Below are 15,855 nucleotides of genomic sequence, written 5' to 3'. Positions count from 1 at the left end.
TCAATTTGAACAATAGGAAAATAATGGATCTTAATGCTAGTTGTGACACTGAAGAGGTTGTGAATGTGTATTCATATCAATATGACGGACCACAGCCTTATAATTACGAGGCTGTTAGGCGTCAAAGAGAGCAGGAACAGACCAGGGTCAGAAGAAATAACGGTCAGAGAGAGATTCAGTTGAGGTGCGAAGAGAACCAGTGGAGGACTGGGCAGGTGACCAGGGTTAGCTAGTAGATATGTATATACGCATATATCTATGAACGTTAGCAAGCGTTAACACGGTGTTCATGTCACAACATTGTAAAGTTTGCTATCACGTATCAGGCTATAACTAGTAATGATCATCTTATACCAGCAGGAGTACTGATACTTACCGATAACGGAAACTAATGAGCTTCTATCAGTCGTATTTTGCACTGCATAATATAACTCCGCACTACGTTGTATAGTGCTTTACTGTTACCGCAGGAGAGAGAGAGATAAACAGCTTCCTGATTTAACGATAAACTGATTTTAAAGCTCCCACCTTGTCGTCTGTCCATATTTTGCGTGGATTAAATTACTCTTACTTGCTTTTTACTCACAAAGCTTTTATTGCACTTACAGTAAAGTAACGACTGTAGTTGTTGTCAACTCAGCCTGGTTCACTGTCTCTGCTCTGCTTCACTCCGTGGAGACACACGGAGCGCTCAGCTCTGCCCGCGGTGAAACAGAGGAAAAGAGAGAAACTCAGTGCAATCATAAATGACAGCAAAGCGAAGTAGGGCCTGTTTATTTATGTTATTTACCTAATTTATGTGAACTTGTTTCATTTCAGCTCAGTGTGAGCGTCTACTGTGTTTTGCTGTCATTTATGGTTGCACTTAGTTTCTCTCCTCAAAAACGGTGGACCCAATGTCCTGACAAGTTGGAGTTTGTGCCACCAGCACAAACACAATAATTTGCCATGATTATGATAAATAAATGCTATGTAAAACTACTGAAAACTGACCAACTCACTATACCACGACCGCTCAGACTCACTACCACCTACAACTGCACACTAAACTGGAGCAGAGCTGACTGACTCCCTCCCGTTATGTCATATGATGCGATGTTTGAAAAAAAAAGCGTTTTTAGGAGCTTTGCTCAAAACAGATCTGGGCACAGGCAAGGTGGCAGCCAAAAAGGTCAGAGAGGCATAAACTTCTGCCTTAATGACGATGTAATGGTTAGATCTACAGTATATCCTCACATCTTAAAAGCTTGCCTCTTATTTTTGGGAGTCTTGAGTCCCAGTTTACCTTTACCATGTCTTTACCAAAAATATTCCCCAAATTTTTATTGTCTTTTTGTTCAACCAGTCCAAAGTCAAGTCTGCTTTCTTTCCAGTTCACATACAGAGCTTCACTCTTGGTTCTGTTAAGCTTGGCCCTTGATGCCCTTGAAAAACAGTCACTCAAACCAAGAGCATTGACTAAAGAGTTGTTATCCGTACTTAGAATGGTCAGGTCCATGTACAGGGTCAGTTTGGCCTCCCTCCCACTGCTCCGTGGTACAAGGAGTCCAAGAATGGAGAGGTTCTGCTTTATACTGCAGGCAAAGGAGTCTCTGACTAGGGCCAGGCTATTAGTCATTGACTGCCCCAGCAACACACATGTCTGCTACTCACCCACCAGCTCCTGCCATGTCCTGCAGCCTGAAAAAGAGGGCCTTTCCTAGGACTTTACAATCCACCCCCAGCAGTGTGAGTGGTCTCCAGTTCTTAAAGTCCTTTTTGTCCCCTTTTTTAAACAGCAACGACATAATGCCTTCCCTCAGGGATGGTGGTAATTTACCCAAGAGGAGGCTCTCATTAAACATGTCTAAAAGGGGCCCCTTTATTTCCGCCCAAAAGTTGGTATAAAACTCTTTGGGCAGGCCGTCAGCTCCTGGTGCCTTGTCATCCGGCATGCTCTTTACCACTTTTGTGAGTTCATTTTCAGACAGTTCACATTCCAACAAACAATTAAAATCATTTACCTTTTTGTTTACTTTTAACACGAGTCTGTCCAGAGACACTCTATCAAGGTCTTCCCCCTGTAGAGGTCTGAGTAAAAGGAATGTACACAGGTAAGTATATTTTTTTCTTTTTTTGTTCATTACCATCTTGATCATAAATTGCCTCCATTTTGTTTTTGGGATGGGTTAGTTTTCTAAAAAAAAATATATATATATATCTGGAGCATTTTTCGTTCTCCTCCATATGTTGGACTCTGCTACGAGTCAATAGTCCTCAACTCACCTCTGTGGACAGTCAAAGCATTTCTCCCCTTAATTTTGCAATGTCCTCTGAGCACTGATTCTTGAGACTTGAGACTTGAGATAATCGGGGTTGATCATCTGAGGATGTTCTGCACAAGTATAGCACATGTTTCATATGTTTGTTTATAATTGTATTAATTATTTGATTATGTATGAGGCCAGTACACATATAGACCGCCAAGGAATCAATAAAAATACTCACGGTTTTCCCGGGTCGCAAGTACAAACTGGCAACCCAGGCCGGAGTAAACTGGCATTGGCGGTCAGTCTTGCAGCTCGGTCACGCCGTCCAGGGAATCCCCTCGTCTGGTCTCGGTCTCGGCTGGTTGTCTCCTCCGTCGCTGCCACGCTGCCGTCGCTACCACTGTGCAGGACAGGTGTGTTCTCTGCTTCTGCCACGCGTCAACCTCCTCTTCCTCTGCTGTTGGGCCTTTTCTTCCTGTGTTTCAGCCGTTTAGCCCTCCTCCCCACCACGGATTGGCCGTGGGAGTCCTCCTCTCCTTCCCCGAGTGGCTGGTTACGCTGTCAATCAGACCCACTACACGTGCAGGTTACCCTCATCAAGTCCAATTAAGGCTAGAAGTGTGTAACAACAGTCCCACATGCACATGAAAACAACAACGGTAAAACAATAAAACCCAAAGCATAAAAACTAAGTTAAAATAAATAAAATCATGCATAAATAAGTATAAGAGCATGCATAAAACTGCAACATAATACAATCATTAAAAAAAAACATCACTTGAAGGTGTGAATATAACAGATGATGAATGGTTACTAATTTGGAGAACACAATGGACTACAACATCCTCACGTACATAGAGAGAACACTGCTGGAAGAATGTGATTAGATTCTTTACTACACCCAAAATTAAGAGCAGATATCTATCTGTAGCACAACCATGTTGGAGGCAATGTGGAGCAATAAATGTAGACCATTCCAATGTATTTTGGGTGTGCCCTGAAATTATACAGTTTTGGGTAAATGTTTGTACGGCTGTTACCCAAATTCCTGGCTATGATATACCCAGCTCCTGTATGTTACTGTATTTTGGTAATATGACAGGAGATGTTTTGTTAAAAGAAGAGAGATATTTACTCAAAATATTATTGGCAGCCTGTAAAAAGGTCATTACAAGGTGATGGTACAAGGTAGAACCACCAACACAAGAAGAATGGCTGAAAATGGTTGGTGAAATATATGATATGGAGCTGTTAACTCATAGGATAAGGACTCAAGAGGAACAATTTCGGGAGAAATGGGAGAAATTGACAATATTTACATGTTAACGGCAAGATAAAGGAGTGACTCACTGAATATATACAGGACTATACTTTGAACATCTCGGGGAGAAAGGAAAATCCATATCCTTCCTTGTTTCTTTGTTTTTGTTTCGTTTATTCTTTTTATTCTTCTTGTTTTTTTTTTTAGTTTTTCTGTGTGATTCCTATGTGAAAACAAATTAAAAATAAAGTAATAAAAAAGTGATTAAAAGGGAATATTCAACGTTTAACAACTAAATGCTCTAAATTGATATCAGACCAAATAAATAGGAATAATTAGCTTTTTATTGTGTCTGACTGTGTTGACAAAAATTAAGTAATGACCTGAAAAACACATATTTTATGAAAAAATTACAAAGTCAGGAGGTTGCACCGAATCATTACTTGATTGCTGAGAACTTCTTCTATAAACATGTAAGTATAGATTTCTTATTGTTTGAGAGTTTCCGACATAGAGGGTAATCTTAGGGTGCTGGCAGCATTGAGGAAGGAACAGGGAACCCAGGCACACTACACCACTAGTTATAGGAACATTGCTATTCATGTCGGCACCAATAATGCTAGGATGAAGCAGTCAGAGATCACAAAAGCTAGCTTAGTTAGGACACTTGAGTTAGCTAGAAAGATGTGTCGGCATTGATTAGTTGTCTCTGGTCCCTTACCGGTGAGGGGTAATGATGAGATGTACAGTAGGTTAACCTCGTTGAACCGCTGGTTGGTCCGTCACTGTGCTGAGCACGGTTTTAGCTTTGTGGATGTTAAATGCGGGGTACCTCAGGGCTCAGTCCTGGGTCCTCTTCTCTTCTCTTCTCCCTGTACATTTCGCCACTTGGACAAATTATACGTAGCCATGGTATAAATTACCATTGTTATGCTGACGATACTCAGCTATATTTGCCCATAAAGGCTGATGATCCCACAGAGATCAGAGGTTTGTCTGGCTGCGGTAAAAAATTGGATGTCACTAAATTTCCTACTGTTAAATAAAACTGAGATGCTAGTAGTCAGCCCTGTGTGTGTGTGTATATATATATATATATATATATATATATATATATATATATATATATATATATATATACATATATATATATATATATATTGTATTGCAGTACAACACTAATTCTAACTATAAATAAGTTAAAAGTGGTTCTTTAATATAGACTACATTTTAGGGAGGAGATTAAAAAAATAATAATAATAAATAACCAACTTTGGTTATATTGACTACAATCCTCGGTCAATATAACCCAACTTTTGGGTTGAATGGGCTAAATGAATATGACCTATAAGTTGGGTTATATTGACTACAATCCTGGGTCATTTTAAACGAAAAATTGGGTTATTTATTTAACCCAGATTATGGGCCAAAATGCATAGCCCAATTTCTTGAGTCAAAATAACACAGCAAGAAGTTGGACCCTTTTTGACCCAGGGGTTGGGTTAAAGTTGGGTTATTTTTTAACCCAGCAGTTTTTAGTGTGCAGCATATCACCAGGGTCACCAACTAATATCTCCTCAGCTACAGATGCTACTACTATCACTACTCTAAGTGCACAACCAGTTGACCCTGCAGATGCTGAACAGATTGAACTTGTGCGTCAAGGGCCTTTTAAGTTTGTGTCAGATTTCACTTTCCCTAAGAAAGATGGAAGAGGTTTTCAGAGTAGTCTGTCCTACAGGTCACTTGCAAATGGCGACAAAGTAACAAGAAGTTGGCTTGTGTATTCAAAGCACAACAACTCTGTGTTTTGTTTTGCTTGCAAACTTTTTGGAGCTCAAGATATAAAGCTGACTACACAGGGCCTTAGTGATTGGTCTAATATTTATGCTGCTCTCAAGAGTCATGACAACAACCCAGAACACACAAAGTCTATGCTTAAATGGAGGGAACTTGAGCTTCATCTGAGTAAGGGCAAGACAATTGACCAGCAGGAACTGACTACTGGAGGAAGAGAGGGAAAGATAGCAAAATGTCCTCACACATCTCATTGGTATTACCCTGTCGCTTGCCTCAAGAAATCTGGCTTTCAGGGGCTCTTCACAACACTTTTATGAGCCAGATAATGGCAACTTCTTGAAGGAAGTTGAGCTCCTAGCAAACTTCGATCCCGTGATGGAAAATCACCTTGCCAAAATAAAAGATGAGGCCACCCGCACTCACTATATGGGACAGAGAATACAAAATGAACTAACACAGATAATTAGTGACAGAGTCCAGTAAATCATTGTCTCCTGTGTGCAAGGGGCAAAATACTATTCCATTATCCTTGACTGCAACCCAGATGCAAGTCATAAAGAACAGATGTCAGTCGTACTGCGCAGTGTGGCACTGAAACCCAAGCCAGAAGTTAAGGAATACTTCTTGGGATATCTGGTAGTTGAGGAAACTACTGGCCTGAACTTATCAAATGTCATACTAGACAAACTTGAAGAGCTGCAGATTACCTTTGACAATTGCAGAGGACAGGCCTATGACAATGGGGCAAACATGAAAGGGAAGAAGCAAGGTGTACAACAAGACTGCTCAGCAAAAACAGAAGAGCCCTGTTTGTTCCTTGTGGCTCATATACCATGAATCTTGTTATAGCAGATTCAGCAAAGTCCTCTAAGGATGCTGTAGGTTATTTTGGCTATGTGCAGAAACTGTTTGCTCAGGAACCACACAGCGATGGAGTATCTTGGCAGGGAACCCAGAAGAATTAAACATCTCCTGTTCTTTAAGTTAATGCCTTTACAGCGGTTGGGTGAGTAAGTTTAGCTACTAAAATGGAACAGTTATGGAAAAGTTATTTACATATTCTGTTCGGGCCTGATGACAATATCTTTTTTACAATTTAAAAATAATTATAATTTTAATATTATTATTTTGTATTTTATCATTTTATTTTTATTTTTGATTGATTGCTTGGGGTGGCAGTCAAAATTGTGTCACGGGCTGGAAGTGACCAGTATCCCTGGTCTAAAGATACCAATGAAAAAAGAAAGGGTTATGACAAAACTGAAGAAAGAAAAAGCACGAATCATATTCTTACAAGAGTCTCATTTATCCCAGTCAGAACAGGGTAAATTAAAAAGATACGGCTACAGGAACCTATATTATAGTTGATATAAAGAGGGACACAGAAAGGGGGTCGTAACATTAATATCAAACCCAATTCAATTTGACTATGAAAAGGAACTCAAAGATAAAGAAGGAAGATATAGTAAAGGGTAGACTAGAAAATGAACCAATAACATTGATAAATATATATGCACCCCCAGGGAGTGACCAAAATTTCTTCAAGTCCTTGGTTGATGTCATAGCTGTAAAAGCGGAGGGAATTTTAATATGCAGGGGAGATATGAATGTCTTTATGAATCAAAATATAGATACGAGTCCCAAAAGAACTAAAATGCAGTTAACAAGATTCATAAACATCACTGGAAGAGATGGGGATCGTAGATATATGGAGAAACTTGCATCTTTTGGATAAGGATTTTACACACTACTCAGCTGCTCATAAAGTACATCCAAGGATAGATTATTTTTTTGTGAATCTGAGTGATAGCTTCAGAGTGAAAGAATGTGAGATTAGTGGGGCAGACATGTCAGACCATAACCCGCTCTACTTAAAAATTAGTATAAATAACAGGAAGAGACACACAGTATGGAGACTCAATGTAGAATATTAAATAATGAACAAAGAAAAGAGAAAATAAAAACAGAAATAAAAAGATACATAGAGGAAAACAATAATGGGGAGGTGGACCCGACAATAATCTGGGATGCAATGAAGGCCATTATTAGGGGAAAATTGATAGCTGAAATTATACATGTAAAAAGAGTTAAAATAGAGTCACACAAGAAATATACAGAAAGATTAGGGAATTGGAACAGGAACATCAGAATACAAATGATTCAAATGCTAACATGGCGGAGCAATGTTTCTTTGACATGTCGCTAACTGTCCGCTCATCTTAAAGGGAGAGTTTCAAAAAATGGGCTGTGTGCATTTCTTGATTTATCACAGGTTTAATGCATGGGCACTTTTAGGCAAATTTAGGCAATTCTGAGCAACAAGTGGAGAATAGGAAGATGAAAAGAAAGGTGGCGTTCTAATGTGCATTTTGCATCAGTTAATGCTCGGACTCAGTTTCTGGCATGAAGGACAACGCGCTATCTCACTGAGCTAATTGGCAAGTGACAAGTCATGTGAGGCTTCACAAATTGACTAAGCTAGTCACATAATAGCAGCCACCTATGCATAGAAAGGCAGATTTCAAACCACTGAAATAAATAAATAAATAAATAAATCAGTAATTAAGACAAAACTCACATATTGAATCTAGACAGCATGGAGATGTTGGTAATTTGTTTTTAACGATGATTTATTTGCTTCATAATTGAAAAACTGTTTAAGTGTATAGTGTACAAAGGTTTCTTTGGTATTGGGGCTACATTTTGATGAAAGTTGCAAAGCTGTAGCACATATGGTTAATTTATTATAAATTTTCAAAGCTTTGAAATTTAGAGGCTAGCGCCACCATCAGGACTATTGACTTGTGTTTGCAGCTGAGGAAATCTGGCATGGGACTGGAGCTTTGTGCAAAGTTTGGTGAGTTTTCAGACATGGGAATGTTGCACAAGCTGAGGCTTGAACTCACAATCTTCAACGCCAAGGACTGGCCTCTATCTCACTGAGCTAAAACTTCACATGTAGCTTCACAAACTGACTGAGCCAATCACTGACATGCAGGACAGCAGCCAGCCATGCATGGAAAGGCAGATTTTAAACAGCTGTCAAAAATTCAGTTATTAAGACAAAAATCTGAAAATACACATGTTGCATCTAGACAGCATGGAGTTGTTGATCATTTGTTGTTGAACAATGTGAGTTCATCTTCAGCACCCCTACAGCAAGTCATGCCGGTGGTGTTTGGGAATGCCAAATCCGGACAGTGAGAAATGTGTTGAATGCCACTCTTTCTCTTGTGACAGCTGCCTGTCTGTAGGGCCTGCTTTGTGTTTTCCCCTGTGTTGTCTTGTGGGTGTGTTTGTCTGTCTTTGCAGGTAATCAGGTGGGCGGGGATTGTACTTAAGGTGATCGGGAGCAATTCAATTTCAATTTTTAGGCGCTTTATTAATAAGTATCAAAGGGAAACAATACATGGTGACTACAATTACAATACATATGTTACACCCAGACAAGTAAGCCTTACACAAGCATTTTCCATTGACGGTGCTTTTTCCCCGTTATACCACATGGCTATAATGACAACATGGTATTACACTACCACAGTTATATCAAAGTCACTAACAAGATCATTCATCACCCATCACCATTCATCTACATGAAGTGCTCCCAGATTAAAATACATCATACAATACCTCTCTAATCAAACCCGTTTCAATTTTCCATAACTCAGTTAACTCATTACTATAGTGTTTGCTTTGGTCTCTCCGTATATAATCTTTTACCAAGGTGAGGCCAACCTTCACAACAGATTCTGGTGATCTATAAACATTCTTAAAGACTAACAAATTTCTGCATTTCCACAATCCATCTTTAATGCAGTTAATAGCAGCCCACCATCTTGAGCATTGCCCAGACTCTTTGGGGTCCATTTCACCATACAAAATATCTTTAAAATCAGGATTTTATACAGAGCCATGAGCCAATTGTTGACAATTCCCCACACCCTTTGAGCGAAGGAACAGGCCCAGAAGAGGTGGACAACTGATTCTTCAGTATGACAATTAATTCGAGGACACAGTGAACTTCTGGAGCATCTTCTTCTATACAGGAGGGTCCTGGTCTGGAGGCAGCCATGAACTGCCTTCCAGGCCAGGTCCTTGTGGCTATTAAAAAGGAACGTGGAATTTACATTTTTCCAAACCTGCATACATTGGGGTTCTATAAAGGTCCCCACTGGAACAAGACTTTTAGAATGTGTAGAAAGTTTCCCCTCAATAGTTTGTTTTTTAATGCATCCTGTTTGAGACATGTCCAACTTTGCAGACTTAAAAAGAATCAAGGCTTTTTTATACACAGTAGGCCTAGTGTCTGCATGGGGGGTGTCGAGGGGGATCCTTCTGCCCATAGCAGCTAGAATCACCTGACCTGCCCAAAATTTCGCAAAATTACACCAAAGGCTGGTTTTATTCTTGTTTAACACTGCATTAACAATAGGAAAAAGAAACAAGGCATCCAGCTTGGCGCCAAAGTCAGGCACTGCCTTCCCACCTTTGTTGAGCGGCCGGTACATGACATCTCTCTTTAACCACTCCTGTTGAGAACCCCATATAAATTGGAACATTGTTCGTTTCAGAGCCGTCAGAAAGAAACTAGGGACTGGCAATATGGCAGCAAGAAAGGTAAGGGAAGCCAGGACCTCTGCTTTCAGAACGAGGACTTTCCCAGTGATGGTAAGATCTCTTTGTTCCCAGCTCAATAGTTTCCCTTTAATTCTGGGGAGCCTATTTACCCAATTTACAGTGTCCATCTCTTTCCCAATCTCGATTCCTAGTAATTTGATTCTGTTGTTTTTTTCCACCAGGCCAAGATCCAATTTTTCCTCTTTCCAATTTAGATACAAGACCTCGCTCTTGGCCCTATTCAGTTTGGCTCTAGAGGCCCGAGAGAAGAGATCACACCATCTGAGACTATTAAAAACAGAGCTGTTGTCACAACATAAAACAGTCAAGTCATCCATATATAAAGAAATTTTGGCCTCCAAGCCTCTGCTGCCAGGAACCAGAAGGCCGTGGATAGAGGGGTCCTGTTTAATGGCACAAGCGAGAGGCTCCATCGCAAGTATAAACAAAATGACCGACAGAGGACGACCTTGTCGGACCCCCGCCTGTATATCAAAGGGGGTCGTGCAAGTGCCATTCACAATGACTTTACTGAAACAGTTGTTATACAATAAGTCGACCCAGGCCCTCAATTGAGGACCAAAACCAAAACTGACCAGAACTCTTTTTAAATAATCGTGGCTAATCTTGTCGAAGGCCTTCTCTAGGTCCAGACCAGATATACAGAGAGGGAGCCTACGATCTACTGCGTACAGGTAAGAATCACGTACTAAAGCTAGACTATCGGTCATACTCCGACCGGGTACTACACATGTCTGTTCCACACCTACAATTTGGTTTATGACATCTCTTAGGCGAAAGAAAAGAGCCTTTGCTAAAATTTTCCGATCCACCCCTAGAAGTGTAAGTGGGCGCCAATTCTTGATATCTTTTTTGTCCCCTTTTTTAAACAGAAGCGAGATTGAACCCTCCCTTAGGGATGACGGCAGTTTTCCAATACCAAAGCTCTCATTATACATCTCGAGAAGTGGAACCTTCAATTCTTCCCAAAAAACAACATAAAATTCTTTTGGCAAGCCATCTGCCCCGGGGCTTTTGTTGTTTGACATACTATTCACGGCTCTTGTTAGTTCATCAACCGACAGTTCAACTTCAAGTTTCCCATTAAATTCATTTACATTTTTGTTTACTTCTGACAGGATCTGTGACATGGCAACTTCATCTAACTCTTCAGATCTGTAGAGATCTGAGTAAAAGGAGTGAACCTGGGTGAGTATCTCATTTGTTTCTTTCTTTTCAATACCATTCTTATCATAAAGAGCTTCCATTGTGTTTCTAGGCCGTGCAAGTTTTCTAAAAAAATATCTTGAACATTTTTCATTTGCTTCTATGTGTTGTATTCGACTGCGTGTTAGAATGCCACGACTGGCATCTGAGGATATCCTTAACATTTCACTTTTTAGCATAGTTATTTCATCAGCTACATCCCAGCCCGAATGGGACAATGTGTAGAGTCGCTGCAATTTAGCCTGCTGTTTTTTGAGTTTAAAGTGTTTTCTCTTTGCTGCTCTTTTCCCTTCCTCTATAAAAAAGGACTTAGCTCTGGCTTTCACCTCCTCCCACCAATCCCCAATCGAATCGAAGGCAAACTGGAGGGAAGACCGGTGGATTAACTTTTCTTTGAATTTTTTCACCACCAGTGCATCTTGCAGCACAGAAACATTCAGTTTCCAAGAGCTTTCCCTTTTTTCTGCTACATTTTTTAAAACAACAGAGCATTCCAATATTAAATGGTCCGTAAAGAAGACAGGCTTGACTGTGGCTTGTGAGACCTGCAGTCCTTTTGAGGTGAATAGAAAATCAATTCTTGAATGTGTTCTGCCATTAGACCATGTAAAACCCGGTGAGTTGGGATTAATGAAACGGAATGTGTCAGTGAGTTGGAAGTCAATCGTAAGGTTATTCAAGGCTGAGGAACTAGAATCAGGCTTGACAGCAGTTTGAGATGAACGGTCATTTTTTTCCACCAGGCAATTAAAGTCTCCCCCCAAAATTACCTCTTTACCACACAACAGGAGTGGCTGTACATCTTTTAAAGTCTCCAGTCGCTCTTGGAGGTCAGTTGGACAATATACATTAATTATTCTCAAATTGACACTGCGATAAGTACAATCAACACACAATAGCCTCCCATCTCTGATATGTTGCACCTTATGCACATTAAAGTCAGGACCTTTGAACAGGACCGCTACCCCAGATGAGCGGTTGCTATTATCACCAGACCACACGGATTGTCCATGGGTCCATCTTTCTTCAAAGACCTTGTAATTGTCTCTGTATGGGATGTTGCACTCTTGCAACAGGAAAATGTGACTTGACATTGATTGTAGGAAGGTGAAGACCGAAAGGCACTTGACGGGATCATTCAGCCCTCTGGTGTTGAGTGAAGCGACAGAGAGAGAAGTCATGAGGAAAGAAAGAGTGGGGGAATCATGGAGGAGCCTTGAGCTGGGGATTCAACAGTTCAGATTTTCAGGCAGGGGCTAATTTTTGCTTCTTCTTTCTCTTTTTTTCTTTTCGGGAAATGCTCTGTGCTTCTCCTACACCGCCACTCATTTGGGTGGTTGCGGAGAAGACAGACAGAGCCTCGGGATCTAAGAAGGAGGTAGAGGGGAACAAGGTGTCGGGCCATACCTCTATATCGGGAATGTTGATGGAGGAGTCCCCTGCTTCTTCCTTGGGCCGCTTCTGGGGCCGCATCCTCATCCAGCCAGAGGCTGGATGAGGAAGTGATGGAGGTGGTATCAGCGCTACCAGGGAAGGGCAGGTCTTTGATGCCGAGGTCTAAGAAGTCCCGGAGGTCTCTGCAGTCGCCTGGCGTGGCGCTATGGAGGGGGCTGCCTGCAATGGTCTGACCTGGTTGGCCAGCTGGCAGATCCTCCTGGAGCTGCCGCATCGTCTGTGAGATGTTCTCCTCAAGCTCCATCGTCCGCTTTGTCGGCTGATTCAGATGCTCCTCGTCACTGCGTCCACATTCGACTGGACGATCCAGGCTCGTCTGGGTCCCCATTACCGCCTGGTCGGGTTGGACCACTTCCTCCTCTTCCTCAACCTCAGACTTGCTGCCAAAGTCGTCACCAGTCCCGTCACCCATCTCGGAGTCAGACTCTACCTCAGAGAGGAGGAGGGGGGGCTGTTGGTCTTGGATGTCGGTTGGCTCATGGGTGGCTGAGGCATTGGTCAGCCCCGGGGGGGCCTGGCTGTTGGTCTGCACTTGATGTGCCTGGGTGGTGGACTGCGCTAAGGGGGCTTGGGCTGAAGGACCTGGTTGCTGCTGGTCAGCTGACTCGAACTGGGTCTTGTTGTTCAGTTTGGGCCCCTCGGGCGCCTGCCACTCATCGGCTGGTGGAATCCCACTGTCAACTGTGGAAGCCGACTGTCTGGCACGGTTGGCGTAAGACTGAGGGCAGCTTCTAAATGTGTGGGTACTTGAGCTACAGAGGTTGCACCTCATTGGCTGGTTACAGTCTTTTGTTGTGTGTGCTGTGCTTTGGCAATTTCTGCAGAATGTGACATTACAGTTGGCGGCCAGATGGCAAGAGGAACCACACTTCCTACAGGTCTTGGGTTGACCAGCATAGAAGATGTGACCCCTGTGGGGCCCCAACTGGATGGTAGAAGGCAGATGGTGGAGACCCCCGGAGACTTCCTCACGTCTCAGGCGAACATAGAAACGCCTGGCCCCCGTACGGACGCCATCCTCGTCCCTGAGCTCCATGCTCCATATAACAGAGCAATGGAAGGATAGCCAGGTACTGATGTCCTGTGTCGTGACCTTCTCCGAATACATGACGATTGTTACTGCCTTGGGTTCCCTTTCAGAAAGGGACGTCAGTTCGATGTTGGCAAGTCTGGGATTGTTTGGTTTCCTCTGCTCAAAGCGTTCCAGGCATTGCTCAAACAGGAGGAAGGTGGTAAAAATGACTTCAAAGCTCTTTTTTCCAGGCAGAGCAAATACATAGTCAAGCTGTTGAGGCACGAAACCCAGTTCTTTTTGAACGACCATCCTGCTGAACTGCAGCCTATCCATTTCCAGGTCATGTTTGAGATCAAAACGGACAGCATTCCGTCTGGAACCAGCAGGTAACGTCTGCTTGGTGCTTGCCATGTCCCATACACCGCACGACTGTGACAAGACTCATACACTGACCAAAGCGGGTGAACCACCTTCTTGATCATGGTATCTCCCCTGCCAGGTAAGTAGGTGATCGGGAGCACCTGGCCAGTCTCCCTTACAACCTTATAAATCCAGCAGTCCCATTCCATTCATTCTCTCTCTCCTCTCCTGCTGACCAGACCGTCTGCCTCTGGGTCCTGGGTCTTGGGTCCTGGGTGCTGTTTATGTTTGGTTTTACTACGGCCTTTTGTTTTTTGAGTTTGCACCGTCAACACACGCACATGCATTCATCAGCAGACATACTGATCCTCCTACTTTACACACCTCATTTTACTATGTTTATCATTAGTTATATATTTTTGTAAACAAATTATCTGTTTGAGCATCCTAGTTCCGTGACTCTCTTTTTTGTCACGGTCTATGAGCCGGATCGTGACAAAATGGGGGCTCGTCTAATGCGAACCATGCTTGTAAGTTTGTGAATGAGTCTGTGAATTTGTGAATGAGATGACGTCAGCATGCTTACGCTAGGCCGCAGCGTTTGAGTACTGTGAGTAGCTTTGACTAGCTTATTGTTATTGCGTTGTGTGCATTTGGAGAGATCGCAGTATTTTGGGTTTTGTTTCTTTGCAGTTTTTCTCTTTCTAAGGTAAGTTGGTGGCAACTGTTGTTCACTATGTGTGTATAAATCGGAGGCAATTTCCCCTGTCAGGTGGTAGCAGCGTCGTTCCTTTGAGCTTCGCTGGGGTTATTATTTGCGTAGTGTTGGGGTGAAAGCGGTTAAAGCTTTGCTTGGGAGCATAGCCCTGGTATTGGGGTTGTTGCCAGTATAACTGGTCGCTTCTTCGTGCCAGCGGTATCCAGTGCATAAATACCCGCCGCGAGTAACTTCATGAAGACTAGGGATGAGTAAGTATTGTCAGGTTGGGTTAGGCGGGTAAGTTAGAGGGGATTTTGTTTTCAGGTGGTGGGCCAGTTTGGCCTTAGTGTTCATCTGTTGTCACTGACTTTGTTCTAGTTTGAGGGGTAGGCTCCTTCAGAGGAGTTCTTGGATAAATGTGCGGAAGATCAGCTGTTAAATGTAGCGGATCATTACGAGATAGCGATCTCTGACAAATGTTTAAAGGACACGATAAAAAATACTTTGAAAGAAAATTTGATTGATACTAGTGTGTTGAAAGCTAGTGTTGAGCAGACTGCCTGTGCGAGTGATGATGAGACTGGTACAGCTGCTATGGTTTCATTCGCAAATGCCGGTCTAACATTTGAGCAGCAAAAGGAAATGCTGATGTTACAGCTCAAGCATGATGAGATGATTAAGAAAGCTGAAACTGACAAGCAGTTGTTGATTGAGAAGTTGCGGTTACAGACAGAGCAGGAAAAGCTCAAGCTGCAACAATATCGACTGGATCTGGTAAGAAGCGGGCGGCTGGGCACGGACAGCTCTGCTATGCTGGAAAGTTCATCTTGTTCTCCTGAGCAAGGGGATAGATTTGATGTGCTGGGTAATTTACGTTTACTGCCAAAATTTAATGAGCGAGATCCTGAAATGTTTTTTTCTGTTTGAGCGTGTAGCTGAAGCAAGAGGGTGGCCTGAGTCTGCGTGCACGTTAATGTTGCCATGTGCGTTAACTGGCAGAGCGCAAGAGGCCTATTCAGCATCGTCATTTACTGATAGTCAAGACTATGAGGTCGTGAAATCAGCTGTTTTGAAAGCGTATGAGCTAGTCCCTGAGGCTTACCGACTGCGTTTTCGAACGTGGCGGAAAGCTGAGAAGCAGACACATTTGGTGTTTGCTCGGGATTTGACT

This window comes from Myripristis murdjan, chromosome 13, assembly GCF_902150065.1.
Source record: "Myripristis murdjan chromosome 13, fMyrMur1.1, whole genome shotgun sequence".
In the NCBI taxonomy this organism is placed as follows: Eukaryota; Metazoa; Chordata; class Actinopteri; order Holocentriformes; family Holocentridae; genus Myripristis; species Myripristis murdjan.
This window is presented reverse-complemented; position numbering follows the sequence as displayed.